Genomic DNA, 21,500 nt, shown 5'->3' with positions numbered 1-21,500 from the left:
TTATCCCAGTGCTTTCACTTGTCCACATGAGCTCTGAGTTCTCACCCTTTGATCAGCTCCTTAGGAAGCAGCCAGGGAAGCAAAGCTGTGGAGTTAGGGGCCTGCAGGAGAGGTGGGGCGGCTGCAGGCGCCACCCTCACTCCCCACTGCCTTTTTTTAATTTTTAATTTATTTGTTTTTTTAGGGTTTTTTTGGGCTGCATTGGATCTTCGTTGCTGCGCGTGGGCTTTATCTAGTTGCAGTGAGCGGGGGCTACACTTTGTTGCGGTGCGTGGGCTTCTCATTGAGGTGGCTTCTCTTGATGCGGAGCACGGGCTCTAGGCGTGCGGGCTTCAGTAGTTGTGGCTCACGGGCTCTAGAGCACAGGCTCAGTAGTTGTAGCACACGGGCTTAGTTGCTCCGCGGCATGTGGGATCTTCCCGGACCAGGGATCGAACCCGTGTTCCCTGCATTGGCAGGCAGATTCTTAACCACTGCGCCACCAGGGAAGCCCCCCCCCCCCCCCCACTGCCTTTTAACAATTACTAGGTCCTACCAACTTAGCAGATCTGATGTGTGTGCAGCGTAGTTATGTCCCCGGACTTCGACAGCAAACAGAACCACGAAACAGAATGTTGAAATGATCAGTGTTCAAGCACTGCATCTAAATTCAGGGAACCAGGACAAGGGTCACCATGATGGGCCACAGCCCAGGGCAACATAACAGATTCAAGGAGAAAGTTTAAAGCCCTTTCACTTGCATCCTAATTAAGATAATAAGAATATTAGTCCTTGGTTCAAGGAGGGCGCTTTAGAGCCACTGATCTCGGATTACAAAGCGAGCTTTACTGCAGTGTGTTAATCTGCCACCTATTAACCGCCCTTTATTTAATAGCGGGTACTAACGCACACGAAGTAAGGCGCTCTAGGTTAGCCAGGTGTAACAGGTATTGGCTGTCTGCAGGTGGGTTTTCCAGGGATGTGATAAACCATGGCCCATACAAATCCACCCACTAAGGAGTCAAAATTCATTGAACTTGACTTTCGTTTTCACTTAACGTAAGAGTCAGAGCAGGCAAGGGACTTGCCCCAAATCGCATCGCACTTGTGAGGATTAGAATTTGTAGCCAAAGCATTCATTCCCTGTCTGTCATTGGGCATGTTGCTCCTGCCAACCCCGCCCCCATCCCATCTTGTCTCCCTTCAGCATGTTTTCAGCCTCAAGCCTTCATACCTGCTCTTCGGGACCCTCAGAGCACAGGAGCCACGACTGCACGTGGGCCGCGGCCGTCTACCCGAGTGGGTCTCTCAGGCCTGCACACTTTTTTTCCGAAAAATTAAATAATAAACAAGACCTTCCCCTTGCTGGTGCACAGGAGCTGGGGGTCCATGAAGAAGGAGGTCAGCGAGCTCCGAGAAGAGGCGGGGCCTCAGAGTCCGACCAATCAGAGTTCAGGGGCCCCCTGCGTCCTTAGGTTTAACTCCGCCCCCACGCTCCCTGGTAGGGAGGGAGAGCCGAGACGCCCACCCCCGGGGCGTGAATTGTCTGGGCGTGCCAGGCGCCGGCGGGACGGCTACCCGGGTGCCGCGGCTGCCCTCAGGCCTCCGGCCTTCCTTGGCTAGGACTGCTGGTTTACTTTGAGTATGAGGAAAGTTGAAGTTTGAGGCTCAGGAGGGAAGGCGCCGCTCTGCCTGCCCAGCTCCCTGCACAGTGCAGGCCGGGGCGTGGAGCCAGCTGGTGACTCTCCTCCCCAGGGCGGGCTCCTTGGGGTTGGACTCCCCATCTCCCCCAGTGGGGAGAAGCACCGTTCACCGGGAAACCCAAGGCCAGCTGGACTCTGGCTGCCGCAGCCTGGGTTGCGGAGGCGGTAGCACTAGGCAGATGACACAGCCCTTACCTGCCTCCCCTCCCCCAAGGCCTCTCTAGGCCAGTTGGCACCTGAGACGAAGAGTAGGGCTGCATCAGCCCAACCTCCCTGGGTCGGCCAGTTGCTAGGTTGGAACCACTGAACCTCCAAGCTAAAGAGGAACTCAGCAACGTGAGTTCACCCCCCTCACTTCATAGCTGGGGAAACTGAGGCCGGGGTGGCCGTGACTCACCCCAGGTCATGTGGCCAGGGAGCAACACATCTGGAACAAAGGGAGAAAAGGACCACTGCCCTCGCTGCCCTCTACTGTAACTGCTCTAGGGCAGGGCTTCTCAACCTCAGCACAACTGACATTTTGGACCAGGTAGTTCTTTGTTATGAGGCCTGTCCTGTGCATTGTAGGGTGTTTAACAGCATCCCTGGCCTCTACCCAGTAATACCAGCTCCACCTCCTCCCCTACCCCCACCCCCACCCCACCACGCCCCGTGTGACAACCAAACATATCTCCAGATATGGCCGAATGTTCCCTGGGAGGGAAATTGCCCTCAGTGCAGAACCCATGCTGCAGATCAGCGGTTCCAACTTCAGGATGTGTTAGAATCACCTGAGAAGCTGTTAAACGATTCAAGGGATCTGGGGTATGGCCGGAGAATCTGCATTTCTAACTAGTTCCCAGGTAATGCTGCTGCTGGTGGTCCGGGGACCACACTCTGAGAACCTTTGCTCTAGACTGAATTATAAACTCTAAGAAGGCTGGCTATCTGTCTTGCTCCCCAAGGTATCCCAGTGAGCACCGAGCCCAGATCTGGCAGATGCAGGAATCTCACCAACAGTTGTTGAATAAACACTTGGGCCTGACCGAGGTGGGAGGGACTGTGGCCCTTCTATAGGATCAAGAAGCAAAGAGAAAATGCCATCTCCAAGGTGAGCAGACAATCCCAGAGCCTCTCTCTGCACACAGACTGGTAAGTTGGTCCCGTGCAGAAAGCTGGATTCCCCAAGCTGCCCTCCTGGTTGTAACCCTCAGGGGGAAGGGTGGACCCATGACTCCACATCCATGGTGTCCAAGATCCCAGTTAGAAATTTGAAGAAAATGCTACAGTTCCAGGGGGGCCTGCTGCCCCCACAGCCAGGCCTGTGAAAGTCTCAGCAGCCTAACTATCACATTTTACCAACTCTCTTTTCCTAGGGAGGAGAAATTCCATAATCTGTCCTTCTCACAGCCTGCAAGCTACAGGCTAAACTCCTCGCCAGCCCCAGGAGTCACCCCGACTCTGGAGCCTGAAGCCATACAAGGCAGTTTCTCTGTCCCCCACAAACAGACCTCCAAATCCTGGGACAACCCTCCATTTCCCCCATCAGAACCCTGCTCTTCCTCCCTCAGGAGCCCGCAAAATCTCTTGTCCGTGAGCCGCCCTTGACCCCATGGCAGTGTGTATTTATGTTCGCCTCTGAACTCACCCCAGTGGGCTCAAGGCCTGAGGGTAACAGGCATCTTAGGGAGGGCTTCCTCGGACACTGCTGTGAGCACTTTGTATCATTGGACCCATTAATCCTCACAACAGTCCCACTTTACAGATGAGAAAACCAAGGTTGTGTAACTCGTCTGAGATCACAGCCAGTGAAGGGGGTGGGGTTGGAGGGGAAATGTGGCAGGATTCTAATAATGACAGCCAGACCCACAACCCCCCCTTCCCCAGACCACCTCTATTCCTTATGCTTTGTTACTTGGGGAGGATTTTTCTGTACGATGAAACTGTGTGCTTCTCAAAGGCTTCTGTCCTTTTCAGCCCCAAATCCCCACCCACCATGCCTTGTTTGTAACAGGTGGCCAATAAACCACAGAACTGAATACTGTAATAGCCAAGCCCGTCGTGACAGAGAGCTGGCGGAGGCTCAGGGAGACCACATGGCTCTGCTCAAGGTCACCAGGGGTTATGAGCTAGCTCAGGCCTGCCTGGGGCAGGGGGACTGCTGAGAGCTTGGAAGGAAGCTGGGGAGACGCCGTCCAAGTCACCTTCCTTGCAGGTGTCTTTCCTATCTTGCCCCAACCCCTCCGCCCCCTCCAGCTAGAATGCGATCTTCTGTTTCTTCTGTCTTCCCCGTGGCTCCAAGCACGGGGCTCTACCCACGGAGGCGCTCAGTGTCAGTGCAGGCACACGCTTGAAGCTGCAGGGCTGGGGTTTCAGGCCCACCTCTGGCTGGTGGGCCTCAGTCCTACCACTGGACTCCTTTAAGATGGAAGGGTCTGTGGAGGGTCCCCTCAAAACTGGAATTGAGGTAACAGTGCTAGAGAGAAACTAGGATGAATCAAAATGTAACAGGAGACTTTCGTAAAATCCCTCTGGAAGACTGTTTGGCAGAATCTCCTAAAACTGGGCAGATACAAACGCTATGACTCAGCAATTCGTTCCTAGGTATAGATCGAACCGAGATGTGTCCACGTGTTTACCAAAAGTCACAAATGAGAAATGTCCGTAACAGCACGATCCGATCCGATCTGTAGAAGCCAAAAACTAGAAACAATCCAGATGTCCTTCCACCACAGATGATGGTCTCTTGACACAAGGGAACACCATACAATGAGAACAGACGATCTGTAACTACACACAGTGACAGGGATCAATCCCACAAAGAGTGCTGGGCCAAAGATGCCAGACACAAAAGAGCACACACCGCATGACTCCACTTATATAAAGGACATAGACAAGCAAACCGAATCTGTAGTAAGAGACTTGAGGATAGCGCTTTCCTTTGGTATGGGGGCTGGAGCCCAAGCGCTATGTTGTCAACTCCCCAGTGAATACAGTGTGCAGACAGGGGACAGGTCCGCATGTAGCCCAGAAAAGAGAGGCCTCAAGAGCAAGACTGGGGCGTGTGACTTAACAATGCAGGGGTGCGCTGAGCAGTCACGAGTGTGGGGTGACCGCGGTCGCAGGCCTCCCTATAAGCCTGTGTGCTGCCCCTCAACTGTGGCACCCCACCCGGGCTCTGATTCTCTACTCAGTGAGAACTACGGACTCAGAAGTCAGCCGCAGGTAAGCCTGATTCCTGGAGGAGGGTGGGACATTAGAGGGCAGACCTAGTCACTGGGTCCCTGGGAACAAGGTGTCACCCCGTCCTGCCATACATCAAGGAAATGCAAACACCCTGTGAGTTTGGGGAAGCCTGGTGGCCCACTTGGGTGTTCCCATTTGAAGAGCCAGCCTGGCTTTCCTGGTAGAACCCCCGTTCCATGAGACATCGCCCCACCAACAGCAACTCGGACTACCTTTGACTTTAAGAACCGGGAACATTCTGGAGTTTACAGTAAAGGATCTTCTAGCTTGCTTCCCTGTTTGAGTAGTTCAAAGCCCAGCTCTGCCATTTTACCAGCTGAGGGGCTTTGGACAAGTTACCAAACTGCTCTGAGCATCTGTGGCCTCCTCTCTAAAATGGGGATAACGCCGATCTCATAGGCTCAAAACAGGTACTCTACCGATGTGTGTTCCTTCCCCTTCCCCCAAAGCCCTTATTACTGTGCCGAATCTTCATGCAGGAAGAGACCCCAGAGGACCCCTATCCCTATGAGATGACTTAGGGATAAGCAGGCTGGGAGCAGGAAAGTGCATGGCGTGGGCATCTGCTGGCCTCCCCATGTGCCCTCACCAAGGACGGACTTGAAGGATAAGGAAAGCACAAGGTCACGTACATCTTGGCTACCAGTGTTTTGCAGTCCGTGCACCTGGGTAGTCCCCACTCTTCTGAGAAGTTACATTCTCAGTGCAAGGGAGCAGAATTCTGTTTACTAAGCCTCCCCGTTTCCAAGGAAAGCTATATTTATCTCTTCTGTGTGGTCAGCTCCTGCTGGTGTAGAAAATATTCTATCTACTTCAAAACATCAATATTTAGGAGACACCATGAAAAATTCAGAAGTAATACAATGCAAAACGAGAGTGCCTGCTTTATTATGCTAGCACCCGAAACTGGAAGGTAATTCATCTACTCCAAAAGTTCAGAAAATATATTTTATCTGATTAAGTTGTTGTTTTGTTTTGTTTGTAATGCACTTTTCCAGAATACTGGCAAAACACTTTGCTGAGAGAATGGGAGAGTGGGTGGTAGCCTTTCAGAATGAAAGCAATTTTTTTTCTTGAAGCCACAGTACCCTTCCTTAAAAAATGATTAGTTTGTCTAGTAAGGAAAATGCAGCTTTTGTTGTAAACTAGCCTAATTTTTTTAAAGACACAGTAACTGGAGGACAGTGGTCATTTAGTTCTAAAATGTTGAGCTGAGAAGTAAATCTGAGCAGCAGTTGACTACTCATAAGAAATGGGATTATATGAAGTTTAAGTCCCCACATTCTATACTGAAGCTTTGAGCATGCGCTTCTGAAACTTGGGAAAAAATTAGGAATTAGTTCAAGTTGAAGAAGTCAGTTGTGCAATATGGTGACCTTTACCCTTAAAAGAGGCAAATAGAGCAATTTATTATTTTACTTTTCTTTTGTCTTTCTGGGTCTTACTCGAAAAGGACAATTTTAACTATAGGAGACCAAGTAAAAAGGGTGCTTAGTTCTCTAGGATTGCTAAAAGGAAACCCAGTCTAATAATTTCACTGAATGTATAGTATTTCTGTTATGCTTGGGGCAAAAACACAAGTTTTAAAGCATACGATTGGGACTTCCCTGGTGGCACAGTAGTTAAGAATCCACCTGCCAATGCAGGGGACATGGGTTCAAGCCCTGGTCCAAGCCCGTGCACCACAACTACTGAGCCTGTGCTCCAGAGCCCACGAGCCACAACTACTGAGCTCACATGCCACAACTACTGAAGCCCACACACCTAGAGCCCATGCTCCACAACGAGAGAAGCCACTGCAGTGAGAAGCCCGCACACCAAAACGAAGAGTAGCCCCCGCTTGCCGCAACTAGAGAAAGCCCGCCTGCAGCCACGAAGACCCAACGCAGCCAAAAATAATAAATAAATAAAAATACCGATGGAATTAAAAAGAAAAACATACGATTCCTTTATCTTATTTATTTTTGGCTGTGTTGGGTCTTTGTTGCTGTGCACAGGCTTTCTCTAATTGCGACGAGCAGGGGCTACTCTTGTTGCGGAGCATGGGCTCCAGGCGCACGGGCTCAATAGCTGTGGCACGTGGGCTCTAGAGTGGAGGCTCAGTAGTTGTGGCGCACGGGCTTAGCTGTTCTGTGGCATGTGGGATCTTCCCGGACCAGGGCTCGAACCTGTGTCCCCTGCATTGGCAGGCGGATTCTTAACCACTGCGCCACCAGGGAAGCCCACAATTCACTTTTAGATTGATACTGAAAGTTCAAGTGAAAACTCTTTTCTTGTAATTTGAATATGTAAAGTATCAAGAAGTCATTTTGTTCTTTTAAAGTAAATAAGAGATTTGTATTGGTGCTGGAAAAGTAAGTATAAACTTGCTTTTGGATCAAAGGGCGGTTTAGTAGACGCTACCTATGACTATGAGCTGGGGTCTTTGCAGGCACAAGGAACAAGACACAGTCCTGTACCTGCTGAAGTGCATGCTCTAGTAGGACAGACAAACAGATGAACAAATAACACCTTTCTAATGATAGATACAATATATCTGCACAGATGGAAGAGAAGTGTGCAAAGTTAGAGTGGTAAGTCTGCCACAAAGGTTTCACAGAGGAGGGGGTCACTGAGTAGGGTTTTTAAGGATGAATAGGAGTTTACCAGGCAGAAAATAATGGTGGAATGGGGATAAATCTAGGGAGAAAAGAGAGCATGTGCAAAGGCATGGAAGTAAGAAAGTGCATGGTGTAAGCAAAGAACCACAAGAATCTACATCCATGTTCAGTGTAGAGCTGACGATTACAAACTTTGGAGTGCAGTCATTTAATTTCTATATTAGCTGAAAGGAGTCCCTACCTTATCTCTTTTATGAATTGTTACTTCATCATGTTGAAGCTGACTCAGGAGTTTAACTTAGAAATTGTGTTTGCAATTCAGATGACCCTTCTGTAAATTAGATGCCAAGGGGAGTGAGGAAAGGAAATATACTTGGGAGGTGAGTATTTCATGGTTGCATGAGAAAAAGGTGGCCAGGGCAAGAGATTACTCAAAACCAACATTCCACCCCAGCTGCCCTTAGTGATTGGGCTGCTTCAGCAAATATGCCCTGAGACTGATAGTGTGGCAGACTGCCAGCTGTGTTTTCCTCTTCGTTCTCAGCACTGGAATTTTTATTTTAGTTGGAGAAGCGCAGCTAAACACTACATTTCTTGGCCCTCTTTGCAGCTCAGTATGACAGGGTGATTAGGTGCTGACAAAGAGCTGGAAGTGTATTTGAGGCAGAGCCATCTGTGATCCAGACAGTACCTTTGTGTGATTAGGAAAGGGCATCCATTCCTCAAAATACCATCACAAGATGAATCTAATATACTGCTTTGCCATATGCTAGAAAGCACTTGTAAATAAAATATAAATCCATGATGTTGATGATATGAATGGCATCCTTGTCCAGTAAACAACCTACACAAGAGTACATGGGTCCTGCATGTGTGTGGAAAACTATGTAGAGAGCCCTGACTCAGCTGGGAAGCACACCCTTTTGCCCTTCCCCTTTCTTTTCATGCTTCCTGGGACTCAGACATGATGGCTGGACTCTGGTAGCCATTTTGGACCATGAAGTGATCTTGAGGATGGAAATCAGAGATGATGGAAGGATCTTGCATTCACCATGGAGCCACCAGCCCAGGCCTGGACTGCTTACTCCCAAACTTCCTTTGTATGACAGGAAAATAAACTTCTATATTGTTTAATCCATTGTTATTTTGAGTTTTCTATTATATAAAGCCTAACATAATCCCAACTAATTGAGAAAGTCAGGGCGGAAAGAAAATATATCAAGTTCCCCCAGGGCGCACACTCTTAAGAACAAATGCCCAGTCTTCAAAATTTTCAGTGCTCTATTACTGTTCCATCTCTGGAACATTTATATGATAAATAAACATTTTCCTGCTGCCCCAATCATATAAAGGTATGTTCTCAAAAGACAGCAAAGAGGAAACAAACTTTCACTGAATATGCTTTTGCATGTTGAAAAAAAAAATTCTTTTTACCAAATGCATGTACTATCTACCCCAAAACAAAATAATTATACATTTAAAAAATATGGACAACCACAAGAGTGAGTCTTCCCTGTGATCCAGCTCCAACAGTGAGTCAGACACCTCGCAGCACCAGAACTGCGCAAACGCACTCAGCAGCTGAGGTGTGACTTCCCAGTGGCCAAGAAGCCCTGGAGACAAAGGTGAATCCGGAAACTCAGAAACCCATGGGCATCTGAGGGCCGGGGGCCTGGCGAACATGTGAAACAGGGTAAAGAAAGCTGGCTGGGCTGTGGGAGAAACACTGGCTGCCGAAGAACGGGTGTCCAAACGGGGCTGTCCTTTCTGTGCACATGGCTCCCACTGCCACCTCTGGACAGATGACAGACATGAGCATCTCTAACCCAGACCCCCTCTGAGCTCCAGACCCAGGCACCCACCTGCCAAGTCGATAGTTCCTCAATGTCTCAAAACCTCCTCCAGTGCATCTGAAGTTGCACTTGTCTCCCTAAACTTTGTCTTCCTCTGGGGTTCCCTCTCACTGTAGCTGGCAGTAGCCACCTTCCAACTGCCAAGCCAAAAACCCAGGCGATGTCCTTGAAAGCCCCCTCCTCCATTTCATCCACATCCAATCTCTCGGCAAGTTCCGGCAGCTCTACCTCCCAACTTATATCCCCAATCCTTCTCCACCACCACCACCCCGCCCAGGTGCCCAGGTGCCTATCTCTCCCTGGACTATAGCCGGTCCACTCACCCCTGCTCTCCCCCCCAATACACTCTGTAGCCAGAGCGATCTTTTGGCAATGCAAATCTGACTCTGTCGCACCCCCTGCTAAAACTCTTAAATAGCTTCCTGCTACTTTGGGGACAAAGCAACGCTGGTTAAGGTGACCTTCAAGGCCTGTGTGGTCTGACCTGCCCACACCCCTCCCAGGCTTCAGCCCTGACCCCCATGTCCTTTCAGGCGTGTGTGCTCACCTGCTCCCTCCGGCTGCAGGGCTTCGCGGAAATGCTGGTTCCCTCTGTCTGCAACGCTCTTCCCGTCCCTTCTCAGCTCCTTAACTTGCGTTCATCCTTCCGATTTCAGATCGTGTCCCTCCTCCAAGCCTATTTCAGCACCACGCACCTCTCCTTCCTACCCCTCGTCACTGTCACGTTTGTCCATGACGTTATGTGACTGGTAGGGGTCTCCCCCACTGGAAGGAAGCTCTTTGAGGGTAGAGACTAGGGCTGCTTTGGCTCCCCTGTGTCCCCAGTGCCTGGCACTTATTGGATGCTCGGTAAATATTTGTTGAATGGCCTTTTCCCCTGGCTGGCAGCTCGGAGGCTGCACGATGCCTGGAGTTACTGTAAAAGACGTGAACCAGCGGGAGTTCGTCAGAGTGCTGGCAGCTTTCCTCAGAAAGTCCAGGAAGTTGAAAGCCCCTGAATGGGTGGACACTGTCAAGCCGGCCAAGCATAAAGAGCTCACTCCCTACGATAAGAACGGGCTCTACACACGAGCTGCTTCCACAGCAAGGCATCTGTATCTCTGGGGCAGCCCCGGGGCTGGGGCGGGGGCTCCGTGACCAAGATCTATGGTGGGTGTCAGGGAAACGGTGTCATGCCCAGCCACTTCGGCAGAGGCTCCAAGAGCGTGGTCTGTCGGGTTCTCCAAGCCCTGGAGGGGCTGAAAAAGGTGGGAAAGGACCAAGATGGGGGCTACAAACTGACATCTCAGGGACAGAGAGATCTGGACAGAATCGCTGGATGGGTGGCAGCTGCCAACAAGAAGCATTCGAACAAAATGAAGTGCTGTTGACAATTTGTGATAAAAAAAAAATTTGTTGAATGAATGAATTTAAAAGTTCTTTGAATGACAGCGTTGAAAATGATCAGACCTTTTGAGCAAAAAGTGGCTGAATTCTCCTTGAGGAATTATAGACGACCTACTTCTGAGCCTAGTTTGTAGAGATGGGCCGGTATCCCAGGCGCACTGTAAATGTCAGGGTTTGGGATCTAGAAAGATGAGGCTCAGCCTCAGGATCCTGCTGACCACGATGGGGGGAGGGGTGGGCCAGCCAGCCTGCCCTCGGAGAGTCTTCTCCCTCGGACCCAGGCAGGTGGTGAGAAACTCACAATCTGAAAATGCTCCCCAAGTCATAGAAAGCTACTAGCTAACTCCAACTCCTACCATGTACCTGGCCTTGGGCTGGATGCCCAAATGTCCTTCAAGAGAAGAGGCCGAGGGCTTCCCTGGTGGCGCAGTGGTTGAGAGTCCGCCTGCCGATGCGGGGGACGCGGGTTCGTGCCCCGGTCCGGGAAGATCCCACATGCCGCGGGGCGGCTGGGCCCGTGAGCCATGGCCGCTGAGCCTGCGCGTCTGGAGCCTGTGCTCCGCAACGGGAGAGGCCACAACAGTGAGAGGCCCGCATACAGCAAACAAAAAAAAAAAAGAGAGAGAAGAGGCCGAGAGGGTGGACACAGACCTGAGCCCCAGGAGAAGGCCCAGCTGTGGCCTGCACGGGGGATTCCTCCCTCCAGCCTGTTGTCTGATGTCTTCCTGACAGGGATTCAGACTCAGGAGCGTAATAACCTTGTGTTCCTTCTGGGGAAGTAGTCGGCCAGTGGTCCACAAGCGCGGGGCAGAGGGGTACACTGTGTGCCCCCCGACTCCAGGCCAGAGAAAGGCAGGGCTGGGGGTCTGTGTGCTTCCTCGGCCTCGGCCCCTCGCCGCCCTACCCAGCCTTGCTGCTCCTCCCTGGGGAGAGACATATCCAGCAGAAAGGGGAAAACAGATGGCTTCCCTTCCACTCCAGGTGGGCATGTCAAGGAAGGCCACCCAGACCAGGAACGTCCCTCCAAGCAACGTGCACCGAAGGCTGGCCAAAGCCTGGGGCTCCCAGGGGCTCCCCAACAGCGATGCCCGAAACTCCCAGGCAAGCTCACTGTAGTGGAGACCACTCTGGCCCAGTACAGATGGGGGAATACCCTGGGGGAAGGGCCTCCCCAACTCTGCACAGCCCAGCACGTGACCAGCCTCTCCACCCACAGGCTTTTCTCGGAACCCCAGTGGCCAGCGGTGCTGGGGTGGGCCAGGCCCATGGGCAAGGTCAGCTGGGCTGGACAGATTAGAATGCTCCGCACTTGGGACAAGGGCCATGTTTATCTCCCTGAAAGATCTGGAACCAAGCCCCGGGAGAGCAGCCTGGCAGGAAAAGAAACATGTCGTTTGTAGGCAAAAACAAGGGGAAGTAAAAAAGTAAAAACAGTGTGGGGGGGCAGCCTTATTATGGGGAACCCTGTTCTGGGGCCTGAGTGAAGGCACATCACTGTATGACCTGGAGGGTCACCCCCGCCCCCTGCCCCCATCCCCATGCCCCCAACGAGATATATATATATATGCACACACACATACACACACCTGTATAGACAGAAAGAATACAATTACTGACTGCTGATCTGATCTGATGAAAATCTTTATGGACTCAGGAGCCAGCTCGGCTGGTGGTCAGGCACTCAGGGCCTGCTTTGAATCCTGGCCCTATCCCTTACCAGCCATAGCCTAGGTAAACTTAGGCCAGTGTCTTCATTTCTCCGAGCCTTAGTCTCCACACCTGCAAAATGGGTGGAATAAAGTACATCCCTTACTGAATGAACTCAGGGAAAGTGGCCGCACAGGGAACAGCTGTCACAGGCATTCGCTTTTTGTTTTTAAATCCTGAGGACACTAAAGGTCGGGGAGAGAGGCCTACCCTGAAGCTGAGGGAACCTTCCCTGAGGAAGTGTTATCTGAACCAAGAAGGGAAGTTAGGAGCGATCCTTGAAAGAGAGAAAGGCAGAGGGTTCCGGGGCGGATAGGATGCCTGAAGGCCAGTGTGGCTGGAAGGCAGAAAGTGAGGGAAGCATGGCCTAGGATAAGGAGGGGGCTCTCGGCTCTGGGGCCTGAGTGAAGGCAGCCTCAGCACCTGCCAGGAGGGTCTGGATGGGTGAAGGGGGGGAATCATATGGGTGGGCTGCCTGGCCCAGAGCACCTTCAGAGAGGTGATGCTGACCTCCACAGATTTTAAACGCCCCTGAGCTGGGGGAGCAGGGGCCACCACAAACTCATTTACACAAGCTGCCATGCAGACTTTTAGTTAAACAACACAAGTGGGGAGCAGACTCTCTCCACCCTGCAGGGTTCACACACTCATGCTCTGGGAGTTTCATTTGAATCCTTTCCATCTCGCATTCTGTCAAGTTGTCCACTGGTTTAAATTACCAGAGAAAAAACCCAAGCGGAACACAGTTCACTGCCTATGAGGAAAAAACATTACCTTCCTGGAATTTCAATACGTGACATTCTCTATTTGAGGAGAGAAAGACTCCTATTTCAGGAGATAATAGGCGTGGGCCTATTATATAGGTGTATAATACACCGATTTGATTTCCTTTCCACCACTAACCACACTCTCTCTCCTCCCTCCCCTCCCCAAGCCTGCTTTTCCTCAGCGACGTGCTCCCAGTCTGGAAGCTTCCTCAATAGCGTGTAACAGGATAGCACTGCGAGCTGGGCCACAGCACAGTCATTTGAGCTGGCTTTATTGTCTGAAACGCACTGAAAGGGTCCCTGTGCCTCACGTACTGCAGCCCTAAGGACTAGAGTCTGAGCTCAGAGGAATATTCTGGGTTGCTGGTGTCTTGGTGAGGTCAGTTTGCTTGTGGAAATGTCTAGGTTGCAAAAAGAAATAAAAAGTCAAAAAAGGCTGAAAGTACTTCTGAAGTTCAACCAAAGGTCCAGGGGGCAACTCTGAAATTAAGGTGTTCCATCTTGACAGTATCACTGTGACCCTGAGACCCACCTGTGGGAAGGGGGCACAGACCCGGCCGAGGGCAGGGGGCCGCCTTCCCCCACCTGGTGGCCAGCCTGCCGGCTCCTGCGTCCTCACAGAGACAACTTGGTTCACAGGCAGAAAACCCGGAAAGCAGGAAAATACATCCATTTTCTCCTAAAGAGTTGGTAAGAGCGTCAGATTTCCCTGAGCCCTTGGCACTCAGGGGTTAATCATGGAGCTTGGTGCTGGAATCAGTGTTTCTCTTACTTTCCAAAAGGTCCAAGTCTCTCCAGTTCTAACAAGAAGGGTAGTCCAATCAGAAAGTCGCACCCAGTATCGCAAAGGCCACTCATGCCACCTGGAAAGCCAAGTGGCAGGCTGAGCCGCCGGGGGACACCCTGAGATGGTGGTCCTCGGGGAAGGCCCACGCCCAGCCACTGAGAAGCACCACACGGGTCTCTGACTCAGAGGCACCTGGCCTCCCGCTGCTGGTCACTGGCTTCCTGCAGCCCTCACGGCTCACAGCGCAGGCCACACCCTGGCTACAGCCAGCCCGATAGGCCCACGGCGGGGACGCTCAGAACCCTTCCAGAACATGAGGACGCGTCTGGGCAGCACCACCTCCTCTGAGGAAGCCCAAAGAAGCCCTGGATTTGGACATGGTGGTGGGAAGACTCCGTAAGCACAGCATCTCCCGTGCTACGATAACCCTAAGAAGTAAGGCGTAATTGTTTTCTGTTTTAAAGAGATTGAAAAATGAAGCTCCAAGAGGCTAAACAGTTTGCCCAAGTTAACCCAGCTTGCAAGGGCCAAGAAGATATTTCGATTCAGTCTGTTTATCAATCTTCCCAAACGCTAAAGGTAGTAAAAACTCCTGCTCTTGACTCGGGACAAGACCCATGGTTCCCATTAGCTATAGATTCCTCCAGAAAGTCCTTGAAATCCCCAAATAGAAGAGCATTTTTTTTTCCTACCGCAAGCACTTTCAGTTGAGCCTAACAGGTGTGGCTTAGCAGTAGTTGGACTGTGCCTTCAAATGGCTCCTCGTGAGAACGGTACCCGCTGCCTGACAGCAAAGCCAAGACAGACCATGGGGTCCAGTGGACAGGAGGACTCCACTGCAGGTCCTTGAGCCTGTCTAAAGGAATGTTCACAGGCTAGACTTCAGACAGTGAAAACAGCTGCTCTCTGGTGACAAAGGATGAACGATGACCTCCCTCAGGAAGTAAACATAGAGTCATTCCTCAGTATCCGTGGGGGATTGGTCCCAGCACCCTCCGGATACCAAAATCGGTGGATGCTCGGGTCCCATATATAAAATGGCAGAGTACAGTCTGCCCTCCGTACGGCTGGGTTCCACATCCACGGCCTCAAAGCCTAGGCATACGGAGGGCCAACTGTAACCTTGATGGCAGAAGAGGCAGTTTCGGTTTGAACCTGGTTTGCACAATGGCGTGTTCACTTAGGCAACCAAGGGCAGGATCGTGCCGTTCTCTCCTTGATAAGAGAGCGTCCAGCACTCCCTCCTCAGGGAAGGGGGTGGGGGTGGGGGCTGGATCCTTGGCAAAGCTTTGGTTCCCTCTTGGGGGAAATGCTGGGGTGCCATCTCCCTGCTGCAACTTCCCCACCTGACCGTACGGCCCCTGGAGCCTCTGCTCCTAAACCACTAGGCTCGGGCCAAGAACCACCCACCAGCAGCCCACAGGTGACCCGTGGGGCCAGCTGACCTGGGTAGTGACTCTTCTGCCTCCACCCTGGGCCCTCGACCTCTGCCTGGGGTCTTGCCTCCTACACCCTGGCCAGGCCCTTCACTCTTATTTGACGCGGCCCGCAGCGAACCCGGCGTAGGCTGCAGGACCACCTAGGCCCCATCAAAACTGACAGCTTCCCAGTAAACTCTTTCCTTTTCTGAAGATCCCTTTGGATTCTTAACCACAGAATCATCACATATTAGATCTGTAAGAAGCCTTGCAGATTATATAGCCCAACCTCATTTCATGGATGAGGTCCCCAGAGGGGAACTTACTGGCAGAGCTGGGATACCAGCCACATAGTCTTCCTATGCCAATTCTCTTTCCACATCACTGTATCACCTCTCAAAGGAATGAATCACTATGATGGGATGTAGGGTCCTATCAGAGGTGGGTTTTGAGCATGGGATCCTAGAGACCCCTCAAGTCACCACAGGCCTGTTCTGTCTGTGTCCACTCCAGCCTGAGTGGGTATGCTCTGGGCTCCTTCTTCGGCAGTAGTGAGCAGCTCACACTGAGCCCTGCCTTATTTTGTAAGCCCAGCTGGGTTCCATGTCTTTGAGTAACTCAGCTCAAGGATGGAAAACTGGAATCTGAGCAGCCCCCGCCTTCCCATGTCTGGGCTAGGCCAGGATGCTAGAAGGAAAGTCAAGGTGCAAGTCAGCAATCACTAAGCCTGGGCATGTTAGGTTATGTCGATGGGAGGGTCACCGTGTATTGATAACATGGAGGCCCCCTGTGCCCTCCAGCTGGTGCTGGATTTAGACCTCAGACATGAACGAGGACACTACAGGAGGGGGCTGGGGGAGGCACTCCACTTCCTCCAGTGATCCGATGCCCTTTCTCTAAAGGTCCCTCTGCCCAAAGAGGCCCCATTCAGTCTCTTACCACGGACATCCCACTCCCATAAGTCTGTACCAGCCCATGCACTTAAGGGATAGCCGGGAGGCAGGTGGGATTACACAGGGAGCATGTGGTGGGAGCAGGTGGTGTTGAAGTTCACCCTGGCGGCCTTGCTGAGCAGTTATTTCCCATGCAAGACTTTCCTTTCCTGGAACTGGAGGTGGGGGGAGCCTCTTGATCTCAGGCTGAGCCAGTTAAGTTTATCCAGTAGCCCACTCACACTAAAGGACCCTGGTGGCAGCTTGGCCCACACTCAGCAAACACAGATATAAAGTTCATCCATGCCAGCCACATGCCTGCCATGGGGCCTTTGCACTTGCTTGACCTGTGCACCATCACTCCAGATAGCAGTCTGCCACCCCCTTACTCCTCAGTATTATTCAAATATCCCCTCTCAGGGGGGCCTTCTTTTACCCGCCCCCCCCCCACTTCTCTTTTCAGTGCTGTATTTTGCTCCCACATCGCTTTCTAACATAGTTTATATTTTACAAATCTATTGTGCGTATCGTCCATCTTTCCCGCAGCAGAACGGTAGACTCCGTGAAGGCATGCTCCCTGCTGAGCCCCGGTGCAGGGGCAGAGCCTACACACAGTGGTCAGCACGCTCGCACTGCCCACGCCTAGGTGTGGACATGTGGGAAGGAAAAACTGCTTTTTGCTAAATCAGACCTGCTGGGGCTAGTGAAAGCCTCCTACAACGTCCCCAAGCCCCCACTCCCTGAAGGAAGCAACCACCATGCCAGAAGACAATGCTACTTCCCGGAGCGGTGCCGCTTCTTGCCGAAGTTTATTTTTAACGCTGAATTCAGAGGAGTCTGCGGAGCGGCACTGAGACAGGCATAAATCCCAATGCTCTCAGCAATTTCCCGCAACAGCTCGTGAATCCGATGTACTGGGTGCTGAGGTGCCGAATGCAGAAGTCCCCCCTACTCCACGGCGGAGCCGGCACGGAGCTACAGCGCGGGGAGGTGGGGCAGGGCAGAGAGAAGGCTGTCTGCGCATCCGGGCGCCAGGGGCCCACCCAGGCTTTGTGGAGCCTGAAGTTTATATAGTGGAGGAGAGCGAAGAGGTGGGGGACGAAGCTTCAAAATAAGTCAAAACTAGGATCACAACATTGTTAGAGTCTGACCGCGCCTCCACCCCTTAGGCGTCAGAAGGGCCGGGCAAGTGAGGGGCCGGAGGTTTAAATTCCCCAGCTTCCTGCGGGGAGGGAGGCTAAAGGAGACTCGGGCCTCTGCTGCGCTTACACTGATCACATCCCTGGGCTCCTGCTACATGGTGAACTCTTAACCCCGGGCCCAGGTTTCCTCTCCCTTGCGCTGAGCTGAGCAGGTTGGCCTTCTCTCCCGAAAGAAGAGCAAGGGGAGGGAGAGAAACACTGGAGCGGCGCACGGAGATGGCGAGAGAGCACGTCTCAGCTAAGAGACCTGAGATCGGTTTTAGGACTCCGGTGACAAACAAGTGCAGTTGCACTGCGTGACCCAGACGCAACGTGGAAGCGGTACTCTCCAGGAGAGCCAAGCAACGGGGTCCCGCTGCTCTCCCCCGCTGGCCCGAGCCCGCTCGCAGGGCTCACGCGGGCCTCTCCCGGAGCCCGGAGCGCTTGCGGGCCAGAGGGGGCGGGGGCCGAGCGGCGCGCTCGGAGCCTAGGTCTCGACGGAGCTGCGGGCTGCGGGGAAGCGGGCGGGAGCGGAGGCCTGTCTGGAAGTCTCCCTGGAGCCCTGGCCGGACGGCGCCGGCCGACAGCGTCCCCAAGCCCGCGGGATCGCGATCCGCCCCTGCACCCCGAGAGCGCGGTCACGGCCGCCCGGGCCCCGGAAACTGCGCACGACGCCCCCGGGCGCTTACGGTCGTCTGCTCCTGGCTCCCGGGCTCGGCGGCAGCAGGTACGCGGTCCCTCCGGCTCTGGCTCCCCGGGTTCCCCTGCTCCCTATCCGCGCGTCCCCTGCCAACACCACGCTGACCCCGCCCCGGCTCGGCCTCCCAGAGGGGCGGGCCGGGGCCGGGCCCAGGGCGGCGAGGCTACCCGGGTTCAGTCGCGCTCCGCCCCTGGAACCTGAGCGACCCGGGCGAATCTCTGCACCTGCCTAAGCTCCGCCTCTGCTTTGGAAGAGGGCTCTCAAAGTGCTGCCCGCGGACCCGAGGACAGAAACGAAGCCGAAGTGTTTAGTAACTCAGGCAGTAACTTTGTCCACTGAATCAGAAAACAAACCCGAAGGTTGCACGTTGTATGACTTGTTTCATATTTCTAGCCGTTCATTGCTATTGTATTTTACACATGTATTGGTCCAGGACAGATTGGGAAATTTAAAAACAAACAAATTTGTCTTTCAACACACAGAGTCTGAGAAGCATTAGTCTGGGTGAAAGTACGACCCATTCAAAGTGGTCTTCATCGCACTCGTAGAGAACGGACATGAGGGCACGGATGGGGCGAAGGGTAAGCTGGGACGAAGTGAGAGAGTAACATGGGCATATATACACTACCAAATGTAAAATGGATGGCTAGTGGGAAGCAGCCGCATAGCACAGGGAGATCAGCTCGGTGCTTTGTGAGCACCTAGAGGGGTGGGATAGGGAGGGTGGGAGGGAGGTTCAAGAGGGAGGGGATATGGGGATACATGTATACATATAGCTGATTCACTTTGTTGTGCAGCAGAAACTAACACAACATTGTAAAGCCATTATACTCCAATAAAGATGTAAAAACAAAACCAAAAACAAACAAACAAAACCCAAAGAGGTCTTCGTGGTGAGGATTAGGTCTACAACGGGTAGTTCAACCCCTGGACAGTAGCGCTTAATCAATCCACTTCAGTTCAGCAGAAGCTGGGCGCTCAGGCCAGTGGATGCTTGGCTCTTGACTTCTGCAACAAGCGTTTAATCCCCAGACCTTCATCCTTAGAAAACCTACCCTGTCACCTCTGTCATCGCTCCTCGTCACCGCCTCACAACTCCTCCGACACCGTTTTTATGTGCTCACAGATGCAGTTTCAACACCCGGCGTCCTCAAGATCACAGCCAGCAGACCAGAACCAGGGCCTGTTACAGGGATATTAAACTTCTCACTGTCACCCTGTATACAACTTCAGGATAAAGTTCACCCCCTTGGCCTCCAACCTTACTGCTCACCCTGGCCCAAGAACTCTCCATTTCAGTGAAGAGAGGCTGTTCCTGGCTAACAAACACACTCAATTCAGTCACATCTCCAACCTTTGCTCGTGCAGCATGCCTGGAAAGGATGCTCTCCTGCATCCAAACATGAAATCCTACTGTTCTTTAATTCCACACCCTCCTACAAAAGCCTTCTCTCATCCCTGCAGTGTCTGGCATCTCTGTGCTTCTTGAAAACGTGCAGCCTGTGAGATCCCTCCATCCCTCCCCCACATCTTTCAGACAGAAGCTGCTCTGCCTCTGGCCATTTTACCAAGGGACTCAAATTTGTTACTCTTCAAACTGCAGTGATGATGAAAACATTCTAAAATTAGATATTGGTGATGGTGTATCACCATAACTCTGTTAATATACTAAAAACTACTGAATTGTACACTTTAGTTTTTTATATAAATTTAAAAATTTATTTTTGGCTGCATTGGGTCTTTGTTGCTGCGCGCGGGCTTTCTCTAGTTGCGGAAGGCGGGGGCTACTCTTCCTTGCGGGGCGCGGGCTTCTCATTGCAGTGGCTTCTCTTGTTGCGGAGCACCGGCTCTAGGTGGGCAGACTTCAGTAGTTGTGGCTCGCGGGCTCATGGGCTTAGTTGCTCCGTGGCATGTGGGATCTTCCCGAGCTCGAACCCGTGTCCCCTTCATTGGCAGGCAGATTCTTAAGCACAGCGCCACCGGGGAAGCCCTGAACTGTTCACTTTAAAAGGATGAATTTTATGGTATGTGAATTATTGAATTTTATGGTATGTGAATTATATCTCAAGAAAACTGTTATTTTTATATAAAAAAACTGCACTGAGGTTGTAACCTCACTCCTCACTCCTGTATCTTAATATCCTCCTCCTTGGTTAGATATTCCTCCAGTATTAGAATATGGAATCCAGGACAGTGCAAGATATTTCAAAGTACAGTCTATATATACACAGTCAGTAAATAAATAAGGCACTGAGTCCAACTCAGCAGGGCAAAATTTAGGCAATCAGATTTCAGCTTTTGGTCAAAAGCTGTTGAAAGGTTTATGGAGTGAAAGAATGGGTATAAAGTGATCTCTAGAATAAATTATGTATTTTTAAAAGTCAGAACAAAGGCTGTTCTTCTGTACAAACTTCTGGAGAGTTTCCAGGTACATCAGGGAGAATGAAGAATAATGTGTTGGGGGGAACAATCTTGGCTAAAAATTGTAGATCAATTCCTGATTCACTGGAAGGAAACATCTTTTATGCCAAAAATGCATAATATAAATCTAATCATGAGGAAACATCAGGAAAAAAAACACACCAGATTAAGTAACATTCTACAAAATAACTGGCCTGTACTTTTCAAAGATGTCAATGTCAGAAAAGTCAATGTCATGAAAGGAAAGGAAAGGCAGATAAAAACGTTCATGATGAAAGGAGACTAAAGAGTCATAAAAACAAATCGCAACGCTCTATCCTAGACTGGATCCTGGACCAGACACCATTTCTATGAAGAATATTATTGGGACTACTGGGGACACTTGAAGAAAATCTATAAATTAAATAATAGTATTATATTAATGTTAAATATCTTGATTTTGAGAATGAATTCTTTCTAAGTGAATATCCTTGATCTCAGAAAATACACACTGAATTATTTAAGGAGTCAGGGCTGAAATGTCCTTTCATTTCATACACTATAGATACTCTACATATATATATATATATATATATATATATATATATATATATATATATATATGGAGAGAGAGAATTACAAAGCAAATGCAACAAAATGTTAACAACTAGTAACTCTGGGTAAAGCATATATGGCAATTCCTTATACTATTCTTGCAACAACTTTGCTGTAAGTTTGAAATTATTTTGAAATTAAAAGTTTTAAAAAATGTGGGTTAAATAAACATATACATTTATCTCAGTTCCCTACTGAAAACGCCGTGGAAATAACTACAGAGGGGTAGAAAAGTTATAAGTTCCAC

At 51.1% G+C, this 21,500-nt stretch overlaps 1 protein-coding gene, 1 long non-coding RNA gene and 1 pseudogene across 11 annotated transcripts in view; 2 read left to right on the top strand and 1 right to left on the bottom strand.

Moving 5' to 3' along the window:
* The window catches only part of EPHX1 (epoxide hydrolase 1), a 60,505-nt gene that overhangs the window by 21,743 nt on the left and 17,262 nt on the right, over positions 1–21,500 (bottom strand). The window contains exon 1 of one of the 10 annotated variants that reach the window (XM_027122328.1): positions 18,228–18,608. The exons of 5 other annotated variants lie outside the window; for them this stretch is intronic. The gene's annotated coding sequence lies outside the window, so the exon portion shown is untranslated. Of the gene's footprint in view, positions 1–1,213; positions 1,456–9,907; positions 10,020–18,227; positions 18,609–21,500 lie in introns of those variants that run through there. 4 more of the 10 variants (XM_027122334.1, XM_027122330.1, XM_027122331.1 and 1 more) reach the window with 4 other exon arrangements.
* LOC113628565 (40S ribosomal protein S19 pseudogene) lies at positions 10,211–11,206 on the top strand (annotated as a pseudogene).
* Positions 18,153–19,947, top strand: LOC113628567 (uncharacterized). Its single transcript, XR_003436143.1, has 3 exons — positions 18,153–18,265; positions 18,721–18,819; positions 19,365–19,947. It is a non-coding gene; the product is annotated as an uncharacterized LOC113628567 (long non-coding RNA).

Source organism: Aethalodelphis obliquidens, unplaced genomic scaffold, assembly GCF_003676395.1.
Source record: "Aethalodelphis obliquidens isolate GAN/ISIS:26980383/991018 unplaced genomic scaffold, ASM367639v1 scaffold24, whole genome shotgun sequence".
Lineage (NCBI taxonomy): Eukaryota > Metazoa > Chordata > Mammalia > Artiodactyla > Delphinidae > Aethalodelphis > Aethalodelphis obliquidens.
This window is presented reverse-complemented; position numbering and strand designations above follow the sequence as displayed.